Source organism: Phoenix dactylifera, chromosome 2 (genome assembly GCF_051530095.1).
Source record: "Phoenix dactylifera cultivar Ajwa chromosome 2, Ajwa_hap1_PhDact_Kaust_v1.1, whole genome shotgun sequence".
Taxonomy (NCBI): Eukaryota; Viridiplantae; Streptophyta; class Magnoliopsida; order Arecales; family Arecaceae; genus Phoenix; species Phoenix dactylifera.
This window is the reverse complement of record NC_143191.1, coordinates 44,985,496-45,002,397: the sequence shown is the minus strand read 5'-3', so window position 1 is coordinate 45,002,397 and position 16,902 is coordinate 44,985,496.

The window sequence follows — 16,902 nt, the reverse complement described above, 5'->3', positions numbered from 1 at the left end:
ATTATGAACCCTGAGTTTCTAACTAAGGTGAATTTTGTAGAAGGCCAGAATAAAACCTATAGGTTCAAAAACTCCAAATTTGAAAAGGGTGGACCTAAGAACAAAGGAAAATCCATGAAGCCAAAACACCAAATCAATAAGAATGATCGGAGGCCGATTTGCTACAATTGTAGAAAATCCGGTCATATAGCACGAGTATGCCGGATAAAGAAGAAGAAGTATCAGAACTATGAACATGCACCTCCTCAACCTGCCAATCCACAAACCAACATGGTGCTATCCAGTACTGGTCCTACTAGTACTGATGATCGGTATGTAACTTTAAGTCCAGAGTTAAATTTGGCAATTCATTCTACCGATTGGTTAGTGGATACAGGTGCGAATGTTCATATGTGTACTGATCGTACCCTTTTTACTGTTTATCAGGTCCGGAGCGGCCTAACAGTGACTATGGGAAATTCCACCTCGGCACGAGTACTTGGAACTGGGAAAGTACTTCTAAGGCTTACATCTGGGAATGTACTTCTTCTATTTAATGTGTACCATGTACCTGAAGGAAGGAGGAATCTGATCAGTGGATCTCTTCTGATAAGGAGTGGCTATTCTTTGTTATTTCAATCTAAGAAAGTGATTATAACAAAGAATGGAACATTTGTAGGCAAAGGCTATGAGTGTGATGGCTTATATGTAATTAATAAAATGAATGATGTACCTTTGGATATTCCTTCTTATAGTAATAATAAAGTTATTCTTTCAGTATGTTCTTCATTTCTTTGGCATGCTAGATTAGGACATGTGAATAATAATACTATTAAAAGAATGATTAGTTCTGGTTTATTGCCTAATGTTTCATTAGATGAAAAAGAAAAGTGTCTAATTTGTGTTCAGTCTAAGCAACCTAGAAAACCATTTAAAATGGTAAATAGAAATTCTACCTTATTAGAATTAATTCATTCGGATGTATGTGAACTAAATGGAACTTTGACTAAAGGGGGAAGAAGGTATTTCATAACCTTCATAGATGATTATTCTAAGTATTGTCAAGTTTATTTGATGAAAACTAAAGATGAAGTAATTGAGATATTTAAGTCTTATAAATCTTTAGTAGAAAATCAACTTGACAAGAGAATAAAGATTCTCAGGTCAGATAGAGGAGGAGAATACACCTCTAATGACTTGAATGAATTCTGTAGAATTAATGGAATTCTACATGAAGTAACACCTCCCTATTCACCTCAGTCTAATGGAGTGGCTGAAAGAAAAAATAGGACTTTGCAAGATATGGTAAGATCTTTGCTTGCCAACTCAGGTTTACCTGAGGTTTGGTGGGGGGAAGCAGTGCTTACTGCATGTTTCTTGCTTAATAGAGTTCCATTTAAAGGTTCTAATGAATCTCCTTATGAACTTTGGAAAGGAAGAAAACCTAACCTAAGCTTCCTAAAAGTTTGGGGTTGTTTGGCTAAGGTTAATATTCCTTTAATTAAGAAAAGAAAATTAGGACCTAATACTTTTGATGCTATATTTCTTGGTTATTCTCTTAATAGTGCTACTTATAGATTCTTAGTCATTAGTTCTGATATTAATGGCATAGACAAGAATACTATAATTGAATCTAAAGATGCTTCTTTCTTTGAAGATGTTTTTCCTTTTAAGAATAAAATAGAAAAGCATATAATAGATAGATCTAATAATGCATCTTGTAGTTCACCTTCTAATGAAAATGAAAATGAACTTATTGATGTTAATGAACTTGGTAGAAGCAAAAGAATTAGGAAAAAGAAAGATTTTGGATCTGATTTTTATACCTTTATGGTTGAAGATGATCCTAAAACATATAAAGATGCCATGAACTCATTAGATTCTATGTTTTGGAAGGAAGCTATAATAGCGAAATGAATTCACTTATGACTAATGAAACATGGTTTCTAACTGATTTACCACCTGGTAGTAAGGCTTTAGGTTGTAAATGGATCTTTAAAAGGAAATTAAGACCTGATGGTTCAATTGAAAAATATAAAGCAAGATTAGTTGCTAAGGGCTTTTCTCAGAAAGAGGGTATTGACTACTTTGATACATATTCTCCTGTGACTAGGATAACCACAATTCGTACTTTAATTGCACTGGCTTCAATCCATAATTTGATAATTCATCAAATGGATGTCAAGACTGCCTTCCTTCATGGTGATTTAGAGGAAGAGATCTATATGGATCAGCCAGAGGGATATGTGGCTCAAGGACAGGAAAGAAAAGTTTGTAGGTTAGTCAAATCCCTCTATGGTTTAAAACAAGCTCCTAAGCAATGGCATAGAAAATTTGATAAAATAATTGTTTCTTACGGCTTTAAAGTAAATGAATCTGATAAATGCTTATATTCTAAGTTAGAAAATGATTCATGTGTTATCTTATGTTTATATGTTGATGATATCTTAATTTTTGGTACTGATATAAATATTGTAACTGATATCAAGAATTTTTTATCTAATAATTTTGATATGAAAGATTTAGGTCAGGCAGAGGTAATTCTTGGTAACAGAATTACCAGAATACCTAATGGTATAATCTTTGATCAATCACAATATATTGAGAAAATTTTGAAGAAATTTGATAAGTATAACTGTAAACCAGTGAGTACACCTTATGAGCATGGTTTGAACTTGAAGTGCAACAAAGGTGATCCAGTAGCCCAAGAAAAATATGCTCAGATTATTGGGACACTGATGTATATTGCAAATACAAGTAGACCTGACATTTCCTATGCTATAGGAAAGCTTAGTAGGTTTAATAGTTGCCCTAGTCTTAGTCACTGGGAAGCACTGGACAGAGTACTTAGATACTTGAGAGGTACCATGTCTTATGGTTTACATTACTCAAGATTTCCCACTGTACTTGAAGGATACAGTGATGCTAGTTGGATCACTGATTCAATGAACCGAAAAGGAACTAGTGGATACATATTCATGTTGGGTGGTGCAGCTGTTGCTTGGAGATCATCCAAACAAACTGTGATCACCAGATCCACTATGGAGGCTGAGATTGTAGCCTTAGATTCTGCATCTCAAGAAGCAGAATGGTTTAAGAATCTTATGTCAGAAATTCCTATTATGGAAAAGCCTATACCTGCTATCTCTTTGTTATGTGACAATGAAGCTGCAATTAATACTTGTAGAAATACTGAATATAACAAAAGAAACAGAAGACACATTAGTGTGAGACATAAGACAATTAGATACCTAATTAAAAATGGTATCGTGACTTTGGAATTTGTTAGATCTGAAGGTAACCTAGCAGATCCTTTGACTAAAGGACTAGCTAGAAGCAAAGTCATAGAAACATCAAGGGGGATGGGACTGAAACCCATAAAGAATCATTGACAATGGCAACCCAACCTATTCTGACTGGAGATCCCAAGACGAAAGGTTCAACGGGAAAAACAAGTTGTTTAATGATTAGTTAGCACTATTATTAAAATGACTTTATGTCATTTGGTCTCTCCCTATGATGTGAGTGCTAAATACAGCAGAGGTATACGGAAGAGTTTAAAACTCTGAATGAGTCCGAGTCTTTGACAAGGTGCTGTGCTGTGAGCACCCTTGGAGGATTCACCTATGTGAGTGTGACTGTGTGGCCGCAGTCTATGGGGATAAGGGTTTAACCCCTAGAGCGCTCATGAAACTGAGATATTGGTGCATGAGGCCAAAAAGCACCACCTATGATGAACCCAGTATTTGCATTTGTCATGAGTGAAGTATATGGAAATTTGAACTAAAGGATTTGGTTCAAAGTTTTTTTAGCTACCACTATTCCTTTCAGATGGAAGTATACTTTCACTAGGTAAAGGTTCAAAGCCGCAAGCTACCTTTATTGAAGTCGTGACATAAAAGCCCGGCATGACTATTTTTATAAAATCTTGAAAACATTTTTAATCAGGTGGGGGATTATTAGATTTATTGATGATTAAATGTTTTATTTTATCATAATCCCTTGATGGTACGGTTGGTTTGTTTGTGGGTTTTGTACTCACAAGATTATGGGTTCGAGTCTTTCTTTCACCGTTTTTTTGTGTCACCTCCATCCTTCTGCACGAACGTAAAAGCAAGGATGCTTTTACGACCGTGCAAAAGGGAGACGCGCAGACGCTGCTGCACGAACGTAAAAGCAAAGGGAAGACGCTGCTGCACGAACGTAAAAGCAAGGATGCTATAAATAGAAGGCCTCTACAGATTAGAGGAACACAATTCTGTAGACAAAAGCAAAGGTTTCCAAATTCCTTTTCATTCTCTACTCTCTCTTTCACCAGTTAAAATATTTCTTTCAAAATTATTTAACGGGCTTGAAGCATATTGATTCTGGGTTCAAAGCCTTCTTTGATCCGTGCAAATCATCGAGGCAGAAGGAACGAGAGGCTGTTGTATCTCAGGAGTAGAACGCCATCCAAGCCTAGTGCACTGTAAGGCGGCGAAATCTACTTCAAGGAAAGTGACCAACATACCACGCCTCAGCATCTCGGGTTCCATTTTTCCTACTTTTACTTTTAATTTTTATTTTAGCCTATTACTGCCTATTATTTATTGAAGTAGAATAGTTTAGTTTTATTTCTGCTTCAAATTTATTGCCAACAATAAATAAGTTGGTTATCTTCCCAATTGAATTGGTATGATACTTTAGGAGCAACACTTTATTATGATGCTGCTACTTGTCTTGGCTCTAAGGCTCATGGAAGGTCTATCATTCGTGTTTCAGGGTCTGAAATTATGAGGCTTTCAGTTTCCTTTATAATCATCACATTCTTGCAAGTAGTATCAGCTCAGAAACCAGTCCGCAGAACATATTACTCTACCCTTTTTTGTTTAGAGTTACACATCGTCCTTACTTCCAGCAGCAGAATATAACAAGGAACCTCTACATTTAATAATCTAAAGAAGTTATTTGGATCCAAAGGAGTGAAAATTTAAGTTGACAAACCTGGCAAGCCTAGATCATACCTGGTATTTACCTCTTCTGCGAGAGGATGATCGGTACTTCTGCTCTACTGCTAGATTGAATGATTCAGAGTTTCAAGGTTAGGTTGTATGTTGGATCAATATAAAAGCCTTATTTGCCAAGTTTGGATGAATAGCTGACTCAATAAGAGTGCATTATATTTAAGGACTCAAGGGTTCTAGACAGAGTGTTTCCAATTTGAACTTTAGAGCAGTGTTTCCATCACATGCATTTTTGTGAGACATATTCTGATGTCTCATTGTCATCAACCAGCATCCATTAGAGCAGTGCTGCAGGAAGTTGAGATCTTAAATTCCAAGGACAAGGAGCCTGGTGGTAATGACTTTAATATTTTTTTTTTATAATAAAAAACAAGTTGAGTAGTGAAACTGAATAAAAGCCAGAATTGAATGTCTTGAGGCTTCATATTTTGTTATTGTGACAGAAGCTCAGGAATGAAATCAGATATTTGCCTGCCAGAATAACTTAATCATATGGAAGAAATATAGTGAGCCGATTCTATTTCTCGCTTCAAACTCAGAAGATCCTCTGGAGAGTTGTCTATCAAGGAGGAAACTCAGAAATGCAACCAAGAGCTTGCATAGTCGACTGACTTGAATTTCAAGCAACTTAATGGCTTAGAGTACCATCATTTTGTTTGTTCCTCTCAATATTTTCTTGCAAAAAGTTATTGTTATACCAAATTTTAATTTTTTGAATAATTTAACTATTCAAAGATAATATATAAGTAGTATCAGAATCTTAGATTGAATTCTCTATTTAACACCTCTTAGTTGTTGGCTTAATTCCTTAAAAAGCTAGAATTTATTAGCCATGTATCCTGGCATCCAATAGATATATGACTATGAAGGGATCTACTTATGGGAGGTGCAACATTATAGGTTATTGATGGGAGCATAACCTTGATGAATTATACTAGACATATTGACCTCAAAGTTGCAGGCTTCGATGAAGGAAACGAGCATCTCACATCCGACACTATCTCCCACTCTTTAGGATCTAGTCCAATTCCCCCTTTGCAGTTTTTTGACAGTTCAAACTTTCATTTAGCGAAGAAAATGAGGCATCATTATAAATTTTTTTCTCTCTCTTTTTTTTTAAAAAAAAAAATCTAGTTCCCTTGGAACCATGGAAGGTTACAACGTTCACATAAAGTTTATATTTTTCTTACTACCTTTCTCCCGATGGAATCTAACCATTGTTAGACATTTAACATCCATAACCATTTTCTCCGTCTGATCGACGATAGAAACTATGTTTCAAATATCAGGAAAACTTTTTTATTCTATAAACGAAAGTTAGGAAATCCAGTGACTTTTAACATATAAACCTCGATCAAATTTTCAATTCATGATGCACAGACATCATATTTGTTGAGCAATCATGGACATTATGTTTTTAAACCATTATTTATAAGGCGATGAAATCATCAGATCATTTCGTTCATGTCATTTTTTAGTTACCATTAAACAACCCTATGAAAGCTTCCATGTTGATAACCACCATAGGCACCAATTGACAGAAGAAAATATGGAATTAAATGGCACCATGTTCATTCATTGCAGCCTTTTTTCCCCCACAAACCAGCAAAGTCACTGTTTCTTCCAAGAAACCATCATTTCCATCCACCCATTTGGACGGCCATTTCTTCTTCCGTGGCTGCACTAGTTGGGCCACTTTATATACATACATCCACAGAAGCAGAACAACTTAGATAACATAATGATAACCATCTTGAAGAAACGGTAATAATCTCTCTCCCCACCATCATTCACTCTCATTTTACATTCATTTTGTTACCCTTCCTCCATCCAATTCATTTTATCTTCCCCAAGAGCCGCCAACCAACACCCCTCTCCTCTTGAGTTCAGAGTGCTACTTCAATTCTTTCGCTTAGAAGAGCTTTCATCTGTAACAACATAAGACCTCGCCCAAAATGGCAAGCCAGAAGGTATTTTTTGGATTCCTTAGTCCTATATAAGTATCCAAGATTTTCTTAGCGAATAACCGATGTAGGACTAAATATACGCCCACACGGATTCTCACATTACCTAGAATTACTAACGAAGGACTATGAAGAAATCGTGTAAAGGGGTATATCATGGCCAAGGTGATATTTGGTTCTACTTTCCTAGCTTCCACACAAAAATGATAGATTTCCTTGAAGCAAACCAACTTTCTCCTCCAACTATGCTTTCCTACTCTTCGATCGAGCATTTCTCCAAGAGAAGGCCACTCTTGTGTCATCCAGGAGCACCATGAGGTCTCAAACTCAAGCAGCTCTCGCAACTTGGAATGAGTCCACCGAGGTTTGTGACTTCATAGATGACATTTGAGGTCAATGGCGACTCCACGTTTGTGCATCTCCAACTTATATAGTGGCAGGCTTATCTCTAGCCCCCTATCCCGTCCATGCCAATCTCACTGGCCTTCGCAGGTTAAACCTGTCAAATAATAGTCTTCACTGGTTGCATTCCACTTGAATCCTCCAACCTACTGCACCTCATCATCATAGAACTGTCAGGAAACCTTCTAGGTGGCCTAGTTCTAGTAATCTTCTCGCAGGGCACATTCTACTTGAATTCTCCACACCCACAGAACCTCATGATCTTAAAACTGTCAGCAGGCCCTCTGGATGGAACAATCCCACAATCTCTAGCCACACAGCAAAACTTGGCTATGTCCACCTTGGCAACAACAATCTGATAGGTCAGATTCTAGCCTCAATCTTTTACAACTGCAGTAAATTATGTGCCATGGACTTCTCATCCAACTCTCTCCATGGTGAGATTCCATCAGAGGCCAAAATTTATCTGCCAATATTGCTCACCCTCAATCTTTACTTGAATAGTTTGAATGCAAAATTACCTTCATGGCTTTCAAATTCATCATGCCACTATAGAAAAAAAAATATTTTCCGATATTTTTTACATCCTTTTCCAATGCTTATAAGCGTCGGTAAAAATCCACCCGACGCTACCCGAAGCGTCGGCGATATCTGAGTGGGAAAAAATTTTTCCGACGCTTTTGAAAAGCATCGTAAAAGATCAGTTTTTAGCAACGCTTAAAAGCGTCAACTTTAGCCTTAAATTTTTTTTAGAAAAAATATTTTCTTGTAGACGAAAATGAAGATGAGTCGAAGCTCAATCCCTCAGCGGCCATCCTAACCTCGGCATCTGAGAAGGGAAGAAATTAGAAAACGGAAGTAAAAGAAGAGAAAAACCTGCTAAAAATCATCTAGCATCCGAGACCCGCCGTCCACGAACACCGCCGGATCTCCGTCCACCATGTCAGGTCCATCCTGCAAAGCTCTACCTCTCTTGGGAGCAGCGGAGGCCGTCTCAACCAAAAAAAAGTATGAACTATAGCGCTAAATAAAAAGAAATCATTTTTACATTTGAATATTAGCAAGAATAACTACAAAAGACCTTTTTCTTCAATCAAAAAATTAACCCATTACATCAAAAACCACAGAATCATACAAATCCCTGCTGTATATCCACAAATCACATCATAAGAAAAAAAAACCCAATAAATTAAGCTTACATTCCACCATTTTACATGAACCAGATACCAAATTCACCCAAAAAAATATAAAAATAGTAACAAAGGGACAAGCATGGGTACCTCAAGCAATATTACAAGCATTTCATCAAAAATCCGAGGCAAAGAGATCTTATCAGAAAGACTGCCCTGATCTCGAGCATTTCAAGAGAGATACAGAACGAAATCCCACAATGCTGGCCTCGGACGTGAGCTCTCGAAGCGGGAATCCATATTCGAGGAGACTCGAAGGAGATCAGGTATCGGCGTAGGGAGGAGGAGAAGGGGTTAGAAAATCCGGACGGTCATCCCTGCCGTGGATGGCCTTCTAATTAGGGATTTGTTGGATTTGGGTTAGGGAGGAGGAGGGGTTAGGGATCGTCGGGGGGGGGGGGGGGGTGCGCAGGTAGGGGTTGCTGCAGGGGTTAGGGATAGGGGGTGGGGGGCGGCTACAGGGTTTAGAGTTTAGGGGGATTAGAATTTATCTTTCCTTGTTCTGGTGTTGGTGCCGGGCTGGGGGGGGGGGCGGAGGGGAGGGAGTGGCCTCCAATGACGCTTCTCTTTGAAGCGTCGTCTACTCGCCGTATCTGTCGATGCTGCTTTGAAGCGTCGTCTACTCGCCGTATCTGTCGACGCTGTTTTGAAGCGTTGGTACATTTTCACCCCTAAGCCAAAATTTCCGACGCTTATACTAAGCGTCGACAGTAAAAAGTCAGAAAAAGGCCCTTTTTCAACGGCAATAAAAAGTCGGAAAATGGCCCTTTTTCTGTAGTGTGCCTACATGAATTGGATGCTGGAAATAACTTGCCTTCAAGTGTAACTGCCTTTGGACACTGTCTGGAACATGACATACCTTAATTTCTTCATTTGTCTTACATTAATTTTTCAAGCCACAAGAACAACGCTGACTTGAGACCATTTCTCTTAGCTATTTCCAACTGTTAGAAGCTTAAGGAACTTGAAATGGCAAGATTAGGGCTTGCTGGACGTCAGATAGAGTCGCCAAAAATTTGTTGATGATCAAATTATGATAACATGATCTTCGGACCAATCTCCCCGACATTGGCTATATTTATAATGTCACACTATCGAATATGTCAGCAACCTTAAGTGGAACTATTCCAATTCAGATCAACCATTCAATAATTGGGCATTAAGGCCACTAATCTTGTCCAATAACGTCTTGAGTGGAGCAATTCCGCTGGAGATTGGAAATGTTAGCTCAATCGGTCTGTGTGATTTATCCAACAATAGATTATCTGGTGAAATCCCAGAGTCTTGGAAATCTAAATTGAATTAGTGAGATTTATCTTCCGAAAAACTAGCATTATGGAAATGCCAGCTAGTCTTGGAAGGTGTATAAGATTAGATAAACTAAATCTGTCATATAATAGATTAATAGCAAGGATGCACCAGGAAATATCAGGCATTGTAAAGATTTCCTTAAACCTTTCACACAATCAGCTTCAAGGTCCTTTGCAAGTAGAGCTCAGCAAGATGAATCAAGTTCAAGAGATTGATTTGTCATGGAATAACCTCACTGGTTATTAAGAGAATTTGATCAGGTTGGGTGTACAGAGGGGTAGTGAGAGATGGGACAATTGTGCAGCGAAAGTATTGCATCCGCAAAGAGCTTCGACAGAGAATAACAAGTTCTGAAGAGAATTGGACATCGAAACCTTATTAGAATCATTACAGCATGTAGCCTCTCGGATTTCAAGGCTTCGGTCCTTCATTTCATGGCAAAATGTAGCCTCTAGAGCTTTTCTAGTCAGGGTCTTCAGAGCTAAGCTTGATCCAGAGGGTAAAAATTTGCAGCGATATAGCTGAAGGAATAGCCTGTTTGCACCACCACTTCCCTACGAAGGTCATACACTGTGATCTAAAGCCCAGCAATGGCCCCTGAGGTGGTAGCCTAGTGGGAGCGTAGCCTTACTTCCAACCAAGTAGTTCCGAGTTCGAAACGCACGGACGTCAATTAAATTGTGGAGACCGAATGCTTCCTGCTCAGACGCGGGGTTTGGAAGGGCGTATCGCTCTGCTGGTAGCCTCGGTGGTGGCAGGTGTGACGTACTCATACGTGGTACTCGTGCCAGAGCCCAGAGGGGTAACCGAGCTGGGCCCACGGATGGGGAGGATATGAGTAAAACCGGCCGGGGTGCCCAACACATGGTCGTTTCTGCCCGCATCGAACATTCTCCTGGCGGGGTGAGGGTCCAGTGGGCTGCTACGCGGGGGTGGGCTTGTCCCTTCCTCCCCCATTTCCTTTTTATTTACCAAAAAAAAAAAAGGCCTAGCAATGTGCTTCCTAATGATCACATGACTGCTTTGATATCTGATTTTGGGATTGCAAGGCTGGTTATAACATTGGAGTGGGGAACAGTGGGGAACACAACCGGCGCTGACAACAAGGGGAGCTCAACTGCAAAGAAGCTTTGGGGGGTCTATTGGATACATAGCACCAGGTACATTAGCTTCAATTTTTGCTTTTAAATGAGGTGAACTGATATGTGTACATTATGTCCATACCTTAAAGTATGAGTTTTGTGCCACCCTTTGCTTCACGACATTCGGGCTATGATCAGTGGCGGTATGGCCTTCCAGGCCAAGCATGTATTCAGCTAGACTAACGGGGCCGCAGACTGGGTGGCTTCTTAGATGGCCAATCACTAGCTCCGAGGATACCCAATAGATTGGGGAAGGGGGGTTGCCTAGAGCGCTCCGAAACTTGTTGTTTTTTTATGTTATTGGATATATCCATACTAGAACTATATGAATCATGCATCTTAGCAAAAAAAAAAAAAAAAAAGAAGTATGGGTCTTTAGCATGAATTAGATACTCTCTTTCTTGTCCTGATTCTTCTTTTTATGTATATTTAACTTTCAAAACTTTAAGCATGGTTTGGGTGAACTAAATGAAGTTCTCTTTCTTGAGAAAAAAAAAATTGTGAAGGCCAAAGTTTCTAATCTTGAAAATAAAGTTGATTTTTTTCCTTTATCTTCCTCGTTGCTGGAAGGTCTCTTACAATCTTGCAAGGCAATCGGGCCAGCTGGATATGAGTTATTTATTCTAGTTGATAAATAGTGGGGCCAAAATATGACCACTTAAAACATATAAATTGAGCCTTACAGAACCTACTGAGGTATATCTAAAGGATCAATGGAAAAATATCAATGAATGCTTCCACTTACAAATCCATGTGAATTTTTCAGCGAATGGATTTGGCTAGAAGGCATCGACCAATGGAGATATTTGCAGCTTCGGCGTTGGAGTCCTTGAAATGGTAACGAGGAAGAGACCCACAGACAAAATGTTCGAAGGTGGTTTAAGCCTGCACAACTGCATGAAGAGCCACTACAATGGGAGGGTGGAGAGGGCCATTGATGCCTCCTGGGTGACTGCTGTGAAGAATCAGACTTTTGAAGTGGAAATAACGAGGGAGGTGACAATTGTAGAGTAGCTAGATTTAGAGAGAGTCTGCATCCAGGAGAGCCAGTCGAGTAAGGCCAACAAAATTAAATGGATGCTGCTGATGACTTGGGGTCGCTTGCAGACTTGGTATCTTTGGGGATGTCATCTTTTACGATTGGAGATCTAGGCACAAGCATATCAAATTTTGATCCATGGGTTCTGTTGAGATATATGGATATTCCATATATCTCCTTTTGTACTACACCTGTACTTCTCCTTTATAGTACACTTTGTACTACTCTGTACTCCACCTGTTTTGTACTTCTCCCCTTGGTCTCACTCCGTATAAAAGAGCCAGGCTTAAACAACAAGAAAATATATAGAATTTTTCCTCTTCTACACTTCCGCTTTCTCCTCTTTTACATAGTATCAAAGCTATCAGAATTCTGGTGCCTTCACAAGCTTCTCCTTTTGTGAGAGTTTACCCTAGCCTTGCTGGGGTTTTCCTTTCCTCTCACGGTTCTCGAAGCTCTTCGTGTTTTTTTGGAGCAGTTCGAAAATCAATCTCGGCAATCCAACACCACAAGGCTTTCCGCCCAACACCGATCTTCAATCCAGCAAAACTCCACATCGTCCGACACGTCACCTGCCAGGTCAGCCTTTGACTGATGACTTTTTCAGTTGACTTCGACTTTTGGGCCTCTTTTCTCGCATCAATTATGGCTTCCCAAAATGATGTTACTCGCCCTATTGAGACTATTCTGGATGGGACCAACTACAATCTGTGGGCTTCCACTATGATGGTTTTTTTCAAAGAAAGAAAACTGTGGCGATATGTCTCTGGGGGACTTCCTAAGCCTGAGAAGACCTCATCTGAATCCACCACAGAGTATGCGAGCCGCTTGGAGGAATGGAAAAGCAATCAGTATAAGATTCTCTCATGGTTCATCAACACTTCAGTCCCTTCCATTCACAACCTCCTTCCAAAGCTCGAAAGCGCTAAAGTTGCGGGGACTTCTTGGCAAACCGATACAATTACACCAACGATGCATCACTCTAGTTTCAGATCGAGACCAAACTCTACCAGATGCGTCAGAAACCAGATTAGTCTATAGCTGATTTCTATTCTCAAATCACTAATCTTTGGGATCAGCTGGCTACTGCAGAACCACAACTGCACTGTACCACCGACATAGAGCTTTTTGCTCAATATCGTGATTGTAGGAAGCTCATACACTTCATGATGGCTCTACGAGATGATATCAAATTTACTCGGGCCTCCCTTCTTCATCGTGCACCACTTCCTACCATGGACATCGCAATTGCAGAACTAATCTTTGAAGAAAATCGCCGCTTTACAACGAAGTTGCGGTCTACTGAGATTGTTATGGCTGCCACTCCCAAGTCTTCCTCCAATTATTCTACACCACAACTCTAGTCATCTTCCAAAAAGCTCTTCTGCAAATACTGCAAAGAAGATAATCACATGGTCCAAGATTGCCTGAAATTGCATAGAAAAAAGGCTCGCAAGTCTCGAGGTACCCTCTGGCAAGCTGCCGCGGTTGCTTCAACTGGCTCATATGCTCCTAAGTCTTCTTCTCAGACCGCTGCACTTACTGCAACTGGAATTGAGGCTTTAATTCACCAAGTCTTGCCTCGCTCCTCTAGTGCCCTGTCCGTCACCTCAGGTAAATTCTCCTGGATTATAGATTCAGCCTGTTGCAATCATATGACACCTGACCCCAATCTCTTTTCTATGAAAACAATCCTCAACCCTAACCATATTATTTACACTACTGATGGTTCTCATTTACCTGTTAGTCACATTGGATCCATTTCTACTTCTAATCTCACAATTGGTAGTACCTATTTGGTACCTAAGTTGTCTTTGAACCTTCTGTCAGTTGGCCAACTTTGTGAGTTTGATTTTGAACTTCATTTTACTAATCGGGGTTGTGATGTGCAGGATCCACGGACGGATAAGTTAATTGGAATAGGTCGTAAGATCGGACGTTTGTTTGATCTAGATCACTTGCAGATCCCTCCCATAGTGTCTCCACCCATCACTGCTCTCACCACCTCCTCCAGTCTTTGGCATTCTCACCTCGGTCATACCTCGTTGCCTCGCATTCAGTTGTTAGCTTCTAGTGGTCAGCTTGGATCGGTAGATTTTACTAAGTTTGATTGCCTTTCTTATCAATTAGGCAAACAAACTCATTTACCTTTTAATACTAATGACTCATTTTCTTCTACTCCTTTTGATCTGGTCCGCTCTGATATTTGGGGACCAACTCTGATTCCCACTGAAGGGGGATCGCGCTACTTTGTCATTTTTGTGGATGATTATTCTCGTTATACATTGATTTATCTTTTGCATAAGCGTTCTAAATTACTTGACAATTACAAAAATTTTCATAAAATGGTGCAAACTCAATTCTCTCGTACCATTAAAAGTTTTCGATCAGATAATGTTATGGAATATAACGAGAAATCTTTTCTTGAGTTCTTGCAGCAAAATGGCACTATCTCTCATCGCTCTTGTCCCTACACCTCCCAATAGAACAGACGAGCAGAACGTAAACATCGTCACATCTTAGACACAGTAAGATCATTTCTCATCTCTGCCTCTCTTCCAAAACATTTCTAGGGTGAAGCTGCTCTTAGTGTTGTCCATACCATCGATCGTGCCCCATCACCCACTATTCACAATAAGACTTCCTTCGAGCTTTTACATGGTAAAATCTCTTACTATAGCTCTCTTCGAGTTTTTGGTTGTGTCTGCTTTGTTCTCCTTCCCCCACATGAACACACAAAGTTGGAGCCTCGTTCTCGGCTATGTTGCTTCCTTGGTTATGGCATTGAACACAAGGGCTACCATAGTTATGATCCCATAACCAAGCGCCTTCAGCTCTCTCGTCATGTGGACTTTTGAGAACACAAATTCTTTACCAGTCTCTCCTCTTTCCCTTCGGCCTACTCTAGTCACCCGCCCATATTCACTGATCCATCTACTACCTCATTTTTCGACTAACCCCCTTCCAGGTGATTCAAGCTCTCTAAGCGACTTGTCTTCAGCCGCACCCAATAACTTTGACATGCCCATCGATCATCCTGCAGCATCACATGCCCTTGAGTCACCCCAGGACCAGCCAACTCCACTTGAGCCCTCCCAAACTCTCGAACCTCGCCGTTCTAGTCGGGTAAATGCACCTCCACCACATTTATGAGATTACCATTATTTTTTTTCCCTTGCCATTCTTTACGAGCCTTGCACTTATCGTGAGGCTAGTGCTAACCCCCTTTGGCAGAAAGCTATATCTGAAGAGTTAGATACCCTTACCAAAACTCATACTTGGGATATGGTGGATCTACCTTCTGAAAAGTCTGCAGTAGACTGTAGGTGGACATACAAGATTAAGACTAAAGCGGATGGATCATTTAAACAACGCAAGGCTCATCTTGTTGTAAAGGGCTTCACTCAGGAGTACGGTATTGATTATGAGAAGACATTTGCTTCTATTGCTAGACTCACCTCTATTAGATCTTTGATTGTAGTTGCTGCAGTTTGACATTGCCAGTTATTTCAAATGGATGTCAAAAATACATTTCTCAATGGCGACCTTACAGAGAAAATCTATATGGATGTCAAAAATGCATTTCTCCTAGCCATGAGCACCCCCATCACAAAGTATGCCATCTTCGTCGTGCTCTCTATGGTCTTAAGCAGGCTCCATGAGCTTGGTTCGCCAAGTTCAGCTCTGTGAGTGCACAGCAGGGGTTTGTACCCAGTTTCTATGACTCTGCATTATTCCTCCAGAAGACTGATCCCGGAACCATCATTGTCCTTCTCTATGTAGATATGATCATTACAGGTGATGACGCCATTGGCATTCGAGCTCTTCCGAATTTTCTTAGTCAGCAATCTGAGATAAAGGACTTGGGTACTCTCCATTACTTTCTTGGCATTGAGGTAACTTTCTCCTCAAATGGCTATTATCTCTCTCAGGCCAAAATGCTTCAGACCTTATCTCCAGAGCAAGCTTAACAGATAGTAAGACAACTGGCACTCCTTTAGAGTATAACGCCCGACTTAATCTCACTGATGGTGTGCCTCTACTCGATGTCACTCTCTATAGACAATTGGTTGGCAGTCTTATCTATCTTATAGTTACATGGCCAGACATTGCATATGCAGTTCATATGGTTAGTCAGTTCATGCACTAGCCTCGTTCTCCCCACTATGTTGTTGTCCTTCGGATTCTGCGCTATATCAAGAAAACTCTCCTTCATGGTCTGCACTACTCATCACAGTCTTTTCTTGACATGTGGGCCTACTCTGATGCAGATTGGGTCGATGACCTTACTGATCGTCACTCTATTACATGCTACTTCTTCTTACTAGAGTCTTCTCTCATTTCCTGGCGGAGTAAGAAGCAGACAGTTGTTGCCCGTTCCACCACTGAGGCTGAGTATCGCGCACTTGCCGATGCGACTTCTGAGCTCTTATGACTAATGCTGACTACTGACTGACATGGATGTCCCTCAGCTCTCTAGTTCTCCCCTTCATTGTGACAATCATAGTGCCATTCAGATTGTCCATAATGATGTCTTCCATGAGCGCACTAAGTATATTGAGATTTTGTGGAGTGATTGATTAAAACCCTATTTGATTTTGATGAGCTCAAAGCATTTGAGTATATCTTTTGTTTACTAATGAATTCAATTGAGTGTTTCAGTGAAAATCTTGTCTAAGTATTTCTAGATTTGGTTCAAGATATTTTGATAAGTTAAGAAGTCAGTTTGAGCCAAAGTCTGAGACTCGAGTCGACTCCAGAATAGTACGAGTCGACTCCAAGCGTATCAGAATCCCTGGCACGGGCTCGAGTCGACTCCGGATCATTACGAGTCGACTCCGACTGAGAACAGACAGACGAACAGAAAGACTC